This window comes from Sphaerodactylus townsendi, linkage group LG02, assembly GCF_021028975.2.
Source record: "Sphaerodactylus townsendi isolate TG3544 linkage group LG02, MPM_Stown_v2.3, whole genome shotgun sequence".
Taxonomy (NCBI): Eukaryota; Metazoa; Chordata; class Lepidosauria; order Squamata; family Sphaerodactylidae; genus Sphaerodactylus; species Sphaerodactylus townsendi.
In genome coordinates, this window is record NC_059426.1 from 80,651,412 (window position 1) to 80,664,933 (window position 13,522).

The window sequence follows — 13,522 nt, forward strand, 5'->3', positions numbered from 1 at the left end:
TTTGCTTTCTCTGCTCCTCAGATCCTCCTGTGGGAGATTGTGGCAGGTCTGACAGTGGTTCAGGTCTATACTGGGGCTTCCTGGTTTGAGGGTCTTGCTGGATCAGAGAGCAGTGCTGATGTGGATGAAAGTTCCCTTCAGGGAGTCACTCAGGAATCTGCTTTTCAGGGAGTGTACACCAGGGCTGTGGCTGGGTCCTCTTCTTCTGAGAAGGATTTATCCTCCCATGCTAACCTGCGGCAGTCCATGACAGGGCAAGAGTTTAAGGCTTGGGGAAGTGGAAGTGATTTGGGGCCCTATCCTAGACTTCTGCTCATGATCCCAGAATCATTATGGTTGCTCAAACACACAGACATGTTTGGAAAGTTTTTGTTGTAATTACCTCCTTCTCTTTTTTTTCCTAGAGTGTCTGCATAGATCAGCTTCTTCCTGGACTTTGGTGACACAAAACGGTATCAAATGCCATTATGCTTCTGACTGGTAGACACATCCATATGCCTTCCAGAAAAACGTGTGGCTTAGTTATTCACTTTTGGTTCTTATGTTTGGTTTCTAGCTATGGCTCTGTGGATCTAAATCACACATTTTCCTGGCCCAAAGTTACCTTGGCATGTTTTCATGCTCTCCCATTTGCTATATCAGCCATGTTAGCAAGATGGCAGCAAATATTTTTGGGATATCAGATATTGTGGGCAAAAACCACAGGATGATCTTTTGTGCCCTGTTTGCCAGTGCACAGAGGCAACTGTATGGCTGCTGTGGGAAAGAGAACGCTGGGCAAAGCTGGCCTCATTCTGATCCAGTGAGGCTATTAAAATTTTTGCTGTATCAATATGGCATGGATTCCCCATTTTCATGGGAAGGAAGCTTTCACAGGCACAGAAGGTATGTTAATGGGGGGGGGGGGGAGGCAGCATATAGTTTTAAAATTATTGTGAATTTCTTTGTAGATTAGCTTTGTTGTGTTAGATTAGGGATTTGGAGCTCATCATCCATCTATTTAATTAGGGGAGAATATCCTTTACTGCAATTTTACTGCAATACAAGAACCTGCTAAAGGCAGGCCAGTGACTCATGGCCATGGCCATCAGCTGGAGGGGGGGGGATCATGGAGTCTTTTCCAAGTTCAGTTCAGTCAGTGAAGTGCTTTCAGTTCTGCCCAAAGTAGCTCTGTGCTCTGGAAGGCTATAAATAACATGCCAGCGTTGTCACATTTGAAAAGATCAAAAGGAAAAGACAAGCAGAATCAGTGAGATTCTGGCCTTCTCCACACAGGCATCCTACAGAGAAAGAGAGCCACAGTGACATGTGATATGATTACGCAGAAGTGCAGGCTGTCTATGAATGATGATGCAACCATGTAGGCAGAAGAGGATGGTGTGCACGTTGTGGCTGTGTGATTCACATGCAGTCATTTGCTCGCACTGTTCAGAGACAGCAGTGTTAGATGGCACTGGATCATGCAGAGGGGGTTCTTATATTTTTGTGGCTATATGTAATGACCTGTATTACAGTTCAGTCACTCAACTGGAGTTTGCCAAAAACAGATGATTTACAGCTCAACCCACAGCCTGAAGAGGCCAGGGACAGTGTGGCTGCTGCCCATCCCACTGCTCCCCCCCATGCCAGAAAACCTTCCATAGGGCTAAATGGACTTATGCCACCCAAAAATCCAAGCCCCATGCCATGACATAACTGCCTTCATAGTTGGGGTGTTGGCACCAGAGGCATACTGCCCACAGGGATGGGGTGTGTGTCAAATGTTCCTAGGCGCAATGGCGGGGGGGGGGCAAAATTGCCCCCACTCCCCTCCTCTGCTGCGCCAACCCAGCTCGGAAGACCTGGGTCAGCATGGGGGAGATGCCTAAAGACAGAGTCATCCTGCTGCCAGGAGCCAGCCTGCTGCTGCGGCACCCGTCCAAGCTGCCTCCTTCCCTCCCCAGACCCTTGGGGGTGAGGCTCAGGACAGGGACAGCTCAGATGGGCACTGCAGTGGCAGGCCAGCTCCTGGGCTGCCCCCCGTGGTGCCCTGCCCCCTGCCTCCCTGCAGGCTGGCTTCTGCCCTTCCCAGGGCCTGGGGATGGCAGGAGGCGGCCTGCAGAGAGGCGGGGGAGCAGCTTGAATGGGTGCTGTGGCAGCAGGCTGGCCCAGGAGCCGGCCTGCTGCTGAGGTGCCCATCCGAGCTGCCCCTGCCCTCATGTCCCGCCTCCTAGTGCAGGGAGGTGCGCGGGTGGGGGGAGCCCAGAACAGGTGTTGTCCCCGGGTACCATTTTCCACTGATACGCCTCTGGTTGGCACCCCGGGAATGCCCATCCCCCCAGTGCTAGCATCCATTTGGACACCAGCGCAGTACCACAGCAGCCCTGAGTTCAGTGGTTCGCTGATGCCGAGCTAAGAGGCAACTGGCTCCCAGAGCCTTTGCTTCATCCAACAGTGGGAGTACCCCTTGCATCCACGGAGGGGGCAAACACATTGGTGTAGCCCTGCACCAGCTCCACAACTCAATTCAGCCCCCTGTCTATGGAACTGTGAGGTTTGTGGCACAGAGTAAATTAGTGGGAAGCCTGAAAAAAGGTTCTCTCTTAAAAAAAATACTTTTACAAAATTTCAAAGGTGTCATCCATTTCCATTATTATTATTATTATTATTATTATTATTATTATTATTATTATTATTATTATTATTATTATTATTATTATTATTATAAAAAGGACATAAATGACTTATTAGAAGCATAAGAAAATCTAATACATTTTAAATGTATTAGATTATACAACATTAATATCACAAAATACATTGCTCAAGTTTTATCCATTACCATAATAGTAGTATAAAAGGATTTTGTTTGATACTGTTGAAAATTTACAGCAAATGGTTCTGTTCTATGAGGTTGGTCTAAAGTGGTAGGCTGTGGCAAGTAGTGTTTTTTAGTGTTCACAGTGGCTCAGTGGGTCTTAAGAGCGGGGAAGAGCTCTGGTCAACAGCTTGTCACAGCTTGGAAGGGCTCAGCCTCTGCCACCTAAAGGAAGGATGCAAACTATGTATCTGAGGAAAGAACGCACAGTTTAGATACTAGTGGAAACAGGAAAAGAAGCAGGCAAAGCAGTGAGGTAGTTTAGTCACTTTGGGGAACTGATGTGGGGAAAATTAATCTGCTGCCTTATCAAACTGCTTTTGGGAATCCCTCTCCCCCCCCCCCCACCCCAATGCTCTGCTTGCAAATTTCAAATGAAGCAGGTGTTACAAAAATTACTTTAGTCTGCACATTTCTCTTCTGTAAAAGGAACCAAGCCTTGTAAATGTTACCCATGATCTTATCACTGCTTCGGGAAGTGGGGTGTACTAAACAATAGTATAGTTGGAATTCAATAAGGTTTTTATAAACTGTTTTCAGACATTTGCAAAATTATTTCCTTGCGAGCATTCTTGTAAGCTTGTTTGTCTTGGTACGATCTCAACATTTAATGAACCAGTTGCACAGTTTAGATATTCTTTTAGGCTACCAAATCAATTTATGAACAATTGGGAAGTTTTGGAGGCAGACCCAAAAATCTACAGCAGACTCAGCTGCTCCAATTGCAAAGATTGCACAGTGTGAGGGAGCCCTCTATCTGCCACATCAATAACGTTGTGTAATAAACATTTGCTACCTGACAAAGGTTTCACAGAAATTCCAGTCTGTGAGAGGCTAACAGAAATGAACTCAATATCATTGCAGGAAGCTAAGGGTGGAAACTACAAACCACACTGTTTTAAATCTGCATGCTTGCTCAGCATTAAGCAAAGTATACTAGCATAACCAGTTCTTAAGATCATGATATGAAACATCTGCACCCCATTCATATCTTTCTATTTATTTTCTATTTTATTTATTTTCTATTTTTTGTATTTCAATTTTCTGATTGGTATAGTCAAATCTGTCAAATCTCAGAAGCTTAACCAGTTTGGTGCTTAGATGGGAGACCGTTAAGGACAATTTTGCAGAGAAAGACAATAAGAAACCATCTCTGGTTCTCACTTTCAAGCCCCTCCTTCAAGTCACCATGAGTTGGTTGCAATTTGATGGCACTTAAATAGGTACCTACTTTTGTAACACCCTGATGAACAGCTCTGGTGATCTCAAAACACTATTTTGTGTCATTTTGGATAGTCCTAATAAAAAGTATTACCCTGCTTGTTTTCTTGTTTTTCTTTTTCTTTTTTGGACCATCATGCCTGCAAAAAAACTGCATCTACACTTTAAAATGTTAGTTTATTTTCTCTACCTTTATCTTGCAGTCCAACAGGCTTCTACTCTTTCTACTCTGTCAAGCTTATAGTTAACAAGTTTGATGGAGTAGGAGTAGAAACCTGTTGGACTGCAAGATAAAGGTAGAGAAAATAAACTAACATTTTAAAGTGTAGATGACCTTACATAGTATTTGAAGTTATGAGATAATGAGTTACTCCAGAATGTGGCCATTGTCAAGTGGGAAAATGTTAGGAGATGATTTCAAAACCAAAATTTCAAAATTGAAATAGGGGAAATTGTATTGATTGAAGAGGTTCCTTGCCTATGGCATGCTTACTTTAGAAGTACAACATTTTTATGGACTCAAATATGGGCATAGGCAGATGGTTAGCCTCCCTGGAAACCCCCTCTACAGCTGTTACTCTGTGAGGGTGAGTGGAAGTGAAAGTGGGGATTATTTTAACGTGATTTTCATTAATATTTTGTTATATTTTATTCATATTTTAATTGTGGATTTTATTGTTTTTTTAACCTTTATAAGCCACCTAGAGATGCTAGTATGAGGCAGAGTATAAATATCATAAATAAAATTAAATAAATAATTGTTCTTTATCTGTGTAACAATGATGGATAGAATAATGCTTTTTAGTCTATATTAAGAATGAAATAGTTGTGCTTTAATAAAAAGTTTGAAATGGAAGCAGAGACTCTGTAATACTATTTACATGTGCAATGTATGCAGAATGAACCTACAGCATCACTGAGGTGTATCTCAGGAGTTAAACAATCTGGCATAAGAAAGCTAACTAAATCCCTAGGGTTTCCTCAATGCAGGCCTAAACTTGAATTTGGCCTGACCAGAGTCATCCAGAATACTATGTTCCCAGACACAAGTTGTGCAGTGAAAAAGTGCATAAACCCCAAATACCTAAAAAAAAAAAATTCACTACAGCAGCAATTTGGTATACACTCATACATTAATTATTCTGCCTAAAAGAGAGTAAAAAAAACCCCTAACATTTTTAACAAAAGGATTTAACAAACGCATGACATCTTTGAGTCATTTTAAGGATGCCTTTTTACCCATGAACTTTAGTGGAGTTGGAAGGATGTTAACTCGTTAATGATCTCACTAACCTCATTCTGCAGGCACTAATTTCACTTGCAGGGCTGCATTCCACACTGCAGATACAATAGAAATTGTGGGAGGGTGGGGCAAAGCAACACATTTCCTTAAGGTCTTAGTGTGGCGACTGCTCAGGAAGTGTGATAGTGTTCAAAATATTAGCACTATCATTAAGAAGAGATTGTGTGACAAGTTTAAAAATTCTTTTCATATTTCTTCTTCAGGTGTTTGTGGGGGAAAAGCTCCAAATATCAGCAAACTGAGAAAGAGAGTAATTGTGTGAGGAGTGACTATGGAAGTGAAGCAGACAGGAAACAAGACCTTATGAGAACCAGCAGGTCACGGCCACCAACAAAGAGGCAGAACTTTTAAAGAAAACCATGACAATTCATTTCTTCTTTTTTAACGTTTCCATTTTTTTCTGAATTGGACTGTGGGTGGTGGGTGGGTTTTTTTTACCAAAAAAAAGTGGTACACTACATGGAATGGCAGCAACCATATTTGTATATTCAGTTGTCTTAACCTGTTCCTAGGGATAGAAATTAAACAGATAATCTTTCATCATGTCGAAGTTCCACTCAGCGAAGTATCCCCACTCAAAAAAAATGTGTCTGGAATGAAACTTGAGCTCTTCTCAGATGTTTCCCTTTGAGAAGGAATTTGAGATTTCACAATTTTATTTCTACATTATGGTGAATCCTCCACCTGTTCAGAAACCTTTCATACTATTGGATAAAATATAATAAATTCCACTAATGAGAATGACTTTATGTTTGCAGTACAAATATTTTTAGTCAGACAAGATTATATTACATGATTTTGTAAATAGTAGCCATCCTAGCGTATTGGGCCTAAGATACTGGGTACCTGAGACTCCAAGTGCAATTGAATTTAAATTTTAAATAAAGTAACCATGAAGTATTTCGAATGTATTGAGTTTCTGGTTTTGTTTGAAATTGATTTATGATATCCTCTTCCCCCAGTGTTGTTGTGTCTCAGACTTTGGTCCTGAAACACAAGCTTAGGATCTCATTATCAGAGTGGCAGGTAAAAATCTCAGCTTTCAGATCTCATTAGCAGGGCAGCATGTTGGAGTCTAAGGGTCATTCCAAGGTGGTGGCAGGATGACATCTTTGAGCCACCTGCTAGCCCATCTCAGTGATGTACCGGTATAAAATGGCTCCTGGGGGCAAGGGCTTGTTTTTGCCCCCCCTCGGCCTCCGATACAGGTGGGGAGTGCAAAAACAAGGCCTTACCTGTGGCAGGCTCCCGGCCTTGCACCGGCTGCTGCCCCCCCACCTACCTCTATCGAAGGCCACGCCAGTCAGCCAGAGAGGCTTGCCCTCGCTCACATGTCGATGTCCTGGTTGTCGGCCAGTGTGGAGGCAGCTTCGCACATCCCCACACCCAGAGTCATGGCTGGGTGCCAGGCAGCAGTGGCTAGCCCACGTCAGCTGGTGGCCGCAATACTCCTGCCACCAACTCGGCTTCTCCTGGGTCCTTGGCAGGCGTCCCCTCAGACATGGATGGGACTGGGCCAGGGCAGCAGGAGGTGGAGTGCGCTCGGTGGGGCTTGCTGATGCGCCCTCCAAAAGGGGCTGGCCTTTTTTTCCCTCTGGCCAGTGGGCTGAGGGTTGCCTGGCAGGCCCGCAGAAGGCTTTGGTCTGTTGGGGGGCAATTTTGTGCCCCTCATGTGACCAGATAGGTGGCACCCGGGGACATGGGTGACCCCATGTCCTTCTGTCAGGTATGCCCCTGGCTCATCCTCTTGATAGCTTTGGTTGAAGACTTCATGCCTGCTTGTGATGCCTACTGTGCATATGAGTTGGAGGCAGGAAGTAATAACCTGACACTATGTCAACTATGTTTTGTGTGTAGTGCATAGTTTGTGTCTGCATTTTTTTCATTTTAATTTTTCCTGGTAAATACCCCCATCTCTCCAAAACCACAACTGTGACTACATGTCCACATATGCCATGTGGTAGAATACAAAGTAGAGAATAGAAGTACTGTTATTTGTACTGCTATTCAATGTAACATCCCCCCATGATGTCATTCAACCCAAGTTATGACATCGTTGGCCTCCAACCAATTAGTCTCAGGGTTTGGGTTGATGAGAACTGGTGATTGAGAATATGCATTAATTAATATAGCAAAGCTGCACAATCATGTTATCACATGAAGTAAATACACTCCATGCAAGTATATTGTAAAAGGTAAATTTTGATTTGGTGAGGCAGATTCAATTCACATCTAAGTTGCGGTTGAAAGGAGAGCAAAAGAAGCCTAATCTAAAGAATCCTATTCTCTATTACAAGTGGCCATCTAATCCATCATCATGTGAGTGTGAGGTTTGGATCTACATTCTTTTGAGCCATCTCTGCTGGTCAAAAGTACAAAAGGACACCCCACCCCCTCCATATATTATACACATATTTTTCTTTACCTATACATATATAATCAACAGCTCTTTTAAATTATACAATAAATTATGTTCACCTCTATGAACTGTTAATAAGTATGCTTTTACATTATTTAATCTATGTATAATGTTTGAATATTCTCTCAACCCTCTGAACACATAAAAATCTAACCCAAGAAGAAAATTCTTCAGCCTAGCCTTTTCTGACCACACATAATTTTGATATGGGAAACACTAAACACACATGGTGTAATGCAGGTGGATTCCAATCTGGAGAACCAAGTTCGATTCCCCACTCCTCCACTTGAGTCGCAGAGGCTTATTTAGTGAACCAGATGTGTTTCCGCAGTCCTACATTCCTGCTGGGTAACTTTGGCCTAGTCACAGTTCTTTGGAACGCTCTCAGTCCCACCTAACTCACAAGGTGTCTGTTGTGGGAAGAGGAAGGGAAAGGAGCTTGTAAGCCACCTTGAGTCTCCTTACAGGAGAGAAAGGTGGGGTATAAATCCAAACTACTCCTCCCCCTCCTTCTTCTCACATTCCCTTACAGCCTGATAAAGTACTACACAGCCCAAAAAAAGCTTTATCTGTTAATTATGCCACTAGAAGCAAAAATGACTAAACTGCAGCTACTGTACATTAGTCACTGGAAAAGACTCAATGGAAAACACAAAAATGCTAAGAAATGTATAAGACAGCAAGAGGAGGGAAAGGCCCACCATGAGAAGGATAGACTCAGTAATGGAAGTCATAGCCCTTGGTTTGCATGACCAGAACAAGGCTGTTTTGGAGGTCATTGATTCATAAGTCAGAAATGTCTTGACACAAAACACACACTCCATTCTTGCCCCTCCCCTTTCCCAAGGTATGAAATCAGGCTCTTTGGGGAAGGCTAAGCATATCAGGTGAGGGGGAAGGTCTATTTGTGACCTTTGGCAAAGCCAAGGGTAACACAGCTTCCAGTTTTAAAGTGTGGGGTGGGGGCCAGTGAAGAGTCTGTCCTCCTTCCCTCCACCCCATTCAACCCCTATACAACTGTCTCTGCTTCCAGACCACTTGCTAAGTCAGGGTTTCAGAAAATTCCACTTCTTGATCCATAGCTGCTTGGCGAAGAGGTTCCAGGCTAGGGTCATGCTGAACCTCCTTCAGAAACCCCTCTGGTTCACCCAAGCATTCTGCTATCTGCTCCTCTGAGCCAACACTATCCTCACTGCCCTCTACCCATCTGACCTTCACTGAGGCACAACAGATTCTCCTCAAAACACTCAGCTTCCTGCTGCACTTGGGGGGAACTGGCCCCTTTACTTGCTACCTCTGTCTCCCCAGTCTGCACATCACTGGAGTGAGACAAATCCTCTTCCTCACCAGGAAGATCCACAGCCTCCTGCTGCATTTGGGTGGAACTGCACCCTCCCCCCTCTTGTGATACCCCTCCCTCAGGGTCTGAGAGAGGTTGACCCTCCCCTTCCTGGGGTACCTGGGCTCCCCCTTCTCCTGCAGTAACCAGGCCCACTACCTCCCCTCTGGCAGGTGGAGTACTGGTCTCCTCAGAGACCCCTTCTTCTCACCACCCTCACTCAGAGTCTGGCTGCTGATTACCACATTTACTGAATACTGGCCTCCCAGAAGATCCCAGTCAATCAACACAGGGTAGGGCTGGTCCTTCATAACCCCCATTTTTGTGAGGCCTACCAACCAGGCATCCATGCCACAGGTGCAGTCAGGGGCCTCCCACCAATCCCCTGCATTTTCAATGATGTGTTGGGCAGAATGTCAGACTCTGACACCAGATCAGCCCATACTAGGGTAACAGAGGAACCTGAGTCAGCATATCCCAGAACCAACCGGTCCTTCAGCCGCTCTGGCTCTACACAGTCATCCCAGGCCTCTGCAGACCCCATGGTGGCAAAGAGGCACTCATGGTTTACTACAGCCACCTGCTCCTCTTTTACCATTTGGCTGGTTGGTGCTTTTGAAGGCAGTTTGGAGGTGTTTATTTGTAACTGTGGACAGGCCGCCCGCAGGTGACAGTCAAAGAATTCCTAACCTGAGGCCAGTTTTAATTAGTCTAATTAGGGGCTTTCTTAACCGCTGCTGGAGCAGAAGCCCCTTCCCGTTTTGGCTGTGAATCCGACTTCCCACCCCTCTGGAACCTTTTCCCTTCCCAACTCCAGTCCAACCCCTCCCTGTTCAGAACCAACTTATCTGCAATGTCTTAAGCCTCAGTAGCATCTTTGGGCTTTTTGTCCTTTGCCAGACATTTCAGCTCCTTGGGGAGTTTGGAATAGAATTGATTTAGCATCACTAATTGGAATAATGCTTCAAAGTCCCCTGCTTTGGCTTCTTCCACCATCTCCTCCCCAACTCACTCATTTTCATCACATATTCTGAGTAAGTTTGGCATTGCTGGGGGGATAAAATTTGAAAATTCAAAAGTGGTCAACCTCCAGTTTGAACTTAGTAAGCACGGTAGCTTTGAATTCTTTAAAAGTTACTCCCTCTCTGCCCTAGGCATGCTCTGATAGATGGCAGCTAGCTCCTCAGTTAGAATGCTACAGATGTATGACATGTACTGGGCCTCTGCAAACCCCCTCTGCAGCTGCCTTTTCAAAATTTGCAAGATATATGGAGGGGTCCTTCCCCTTCCTGTATGGCACAAATCCTGAGGGGGGTAACTTTTATTTTCCTGCTGTGTTCTGCCTGCAGGTGTAACATCTCGAGGTCATGTCTCTGCTGCTCCTCCTGCATCTTCTCCTTCCTCTCCTGTAGCCTTTCCTCCCTCTCAAGCTCTCTCCTGTGGACTTCTCTGTCCTCTGTTGCTCCTCCTTATGTTGCTCCTCTTGCATTCTCAGTCTCTGAAGCTCTATCTCCTTCTCCGCCTGCAGCTGCAACTTTTCCAACTCCAATTCCCTGAGCTGGACCTTGTCCTTTGGGCTGGGGCTCCTTGGGGTGGTGAGAGCTGAAGGTGTCCCTGCTACCATCCCCTTGCTTAGCAGGAGAGCCTTCATCTCATCTACAGACCTGTTCTCACATTGTATATGCTGCTTCTGGCATTCATCCTGTAGCTGCTGCTTTGACAGTTTTAGTATTCTGTCAGCTCCATCCGAGCTAATCTGTTCTGACCCTACTCCAGTTGATCCGGAAAACCCCCCAAAACTTCCGTTGTTCACTTTGTGTGTGTGTGTGCCCAATTCCAAAATTCCAGCCTAATCCAGTGCTCTGTCCTTATCCCATCGCTGCCACCAAGGAGCCATTTCCTCACATCTTTCTGCCTGGGATTATTGAGCTGCCACTTGGAATCCCTACCAAAAGTGATTAACTAAAACTGTATCATAAGTAAGCAGAAGTATTTGCAAGCCTCGAACTGGAGTGTGTCCAAGTCATGCAAATTACAATATACCATTTGCTAATTAAAAATTAGTTGCTGCACTTTGTTTTCTCTTTCTGCTATATTAGTGTTAGGTCCTTCAGAGATTAAAAAGTGGATTGTTCCCGTTGTATACCCAGGAGTTTCAGTGGCGGCAGCAGCTACAGAGGAGAGGTGGACCTTTTTCTTCATCTAATCAATACACTGAAAACAACAATTTGGCTTCTGCCGCAAACACAGCCTTTACTGCAGAGCAGAAGCAGAAGGCAACCCCCCCCCCCCCCCCCCGGCCATATACAGATGAAATCACAAACCAAAGCCTACATTTTGCTGCTTCCAACGAGGCTCCAAAATGCTAACCTCCTGTCAAATGAAAAAAAGCAATCAGACAAGAAAGGTTCTCAGATCACTGGAGCAGCAACTGAAATAGAAATATGCAAGTCACTGGGAAGAGCAGGATATAATGGCAACAACATAAGCTGTGTTACAGTGGATTTTTTCACATAACTAGAGCATTGTTTTTTGAGGAACTGCTGCAGCCCAGTGTGGGAAGATCTCTCAGTTTTGCACAACCAAAAGCAGATCCATATATCTTATATTCTAATAGCCAGAATCGCCAAATCTGAGGATATTTAAATCCAGTGATTGGAGCTGTGATTGGAGCTGGACAGACCTTTCTACAATCCTGAAAAAAAACCTCAGGATTTCAGAAGAATGTGGAATGTAGAAAGAAAATACATTGGGTTTTTTAAAAAAAATTCTGCAGATTTATGGGTGGAGTCTAGGGAGGAAAGGGTTAAGGGAGGGGCTTTCAGCCAGATACTTTAGGGTCTTTCTTCCAAAGCAGCCATTTTCTCCAGTGGGACAGGTCTCTGTCATCTGGAGATCAGTTGTAATTCTGGAAAGTCTCCAGGTGTAAGGTTGACAACCTCCAGGTGGGGGCTAGAGATCTCCCAGAATTACAACTAATCTCCAAACTACATAAATCTCCTATTTATATATTATTTATTACTAAGGTGACCAGATGGTCACCTTTGTGAACCGGGATGGGGGGTAGGTGGCTGCACGGGTGTGTGCATGCGTGTGCAGCCACAGGAGCGCACTGCCTTCTGGGCCTTGCCATTTCTCACCCTATGACAGGGCGGGAAACGGCAAGCCCCAGAAGGCCGTGCCCCTGCGGCCACGCACGCGGGAGGCTGCCGCACTGCCTTGTGCCCCAGAAGGCAATGCGGCAGCCTCCCAAAAATTGGGACAATTTAAATAACCCACAGGACCCAGGACAAATTGTTTGAAGGCGGGACTGTCCCGCCAAAAGCGGGACGTCTGGTCAGCCTGTTTATTACAACATTTATTTCACTTCTCCTGGAGAAAATGGCTGCTTTGGAAGGTAGACTGCATGACATTATACTCTACCAAAATCCCTCCTAAACCTCACTCTCCCAGGCACCATCCTCAAATCCTCAAGTATTTCCAGACCTTGTTTGGCAAACCTCTACAGGACCCACCTTGAGTTTGGCAACCCTAGACCAAGCAGCAATCACTGGGTGACTTGATATGACCCAATTTGAACAGTACAACTAGGCCTCACATTCTGGCTCAATAGAAGACACCTTATGAAAGTCTGTGTGGTATAGCGGTTGGACCTTCAGCGTAGGGTCTGGGAGACCCAAGTTTGAATCCCCATCTTCCTGGGCAAGATCAGTGGGTGATTTTAGGTTAGTTACATACTTTCAGCCTAACCTACATCACAGTGTTGTTGTAAGGTTTAAAAGGAGGAAAAGAAAACAATGTAAGCGGTTTTGGTCCACACTGTGAAGAAAGGTGTGGCATAAATTAGTTAATTAATATAGCTGAAGGTGGGAGGCAGATAAAAGGTCGGTTTGTGAATGGCTGAGTAGGACAGAATAAATCAGGGAAAGGAGATGGCTGTTGCTGGGAGGAGGGAAAGAAAGAATAGTGTGGGGAAGGGGATACAGTAGAAAGGGATGTGCCCCTGATCCACAAACCCTTGAGGATTCTCCTACTTGTAAGTGGGCCTGGTCCAGGGCTATAGTTTTCCTAGGTGAAGGCTACTGAGAGAAGGAAAACTGGAGCCAGAGGGACACATAAATGTAAATTGGCTGTTGGGTGGGTAGGAGAGCAGGAAGCAGGTAAAGGGGAGAGGTTATGGGGGCTTTCAGGAAAGGGAAAGAGAAAATGGTAAGGGAGGGGGGAATGAGATGACTACCACAAGTCATTGCAGGTTCAGCAGCAGTGATGGGGGAGAAGGAGCAAAACCCTTCTGCTGTATGGCTGTGATCTAAAGTGGACTGTGTAAGTGCAGCTTATGCAACTTATTTTATCCAGTGGCGTGGGTGGGAGGGAATGAGGAAAGGA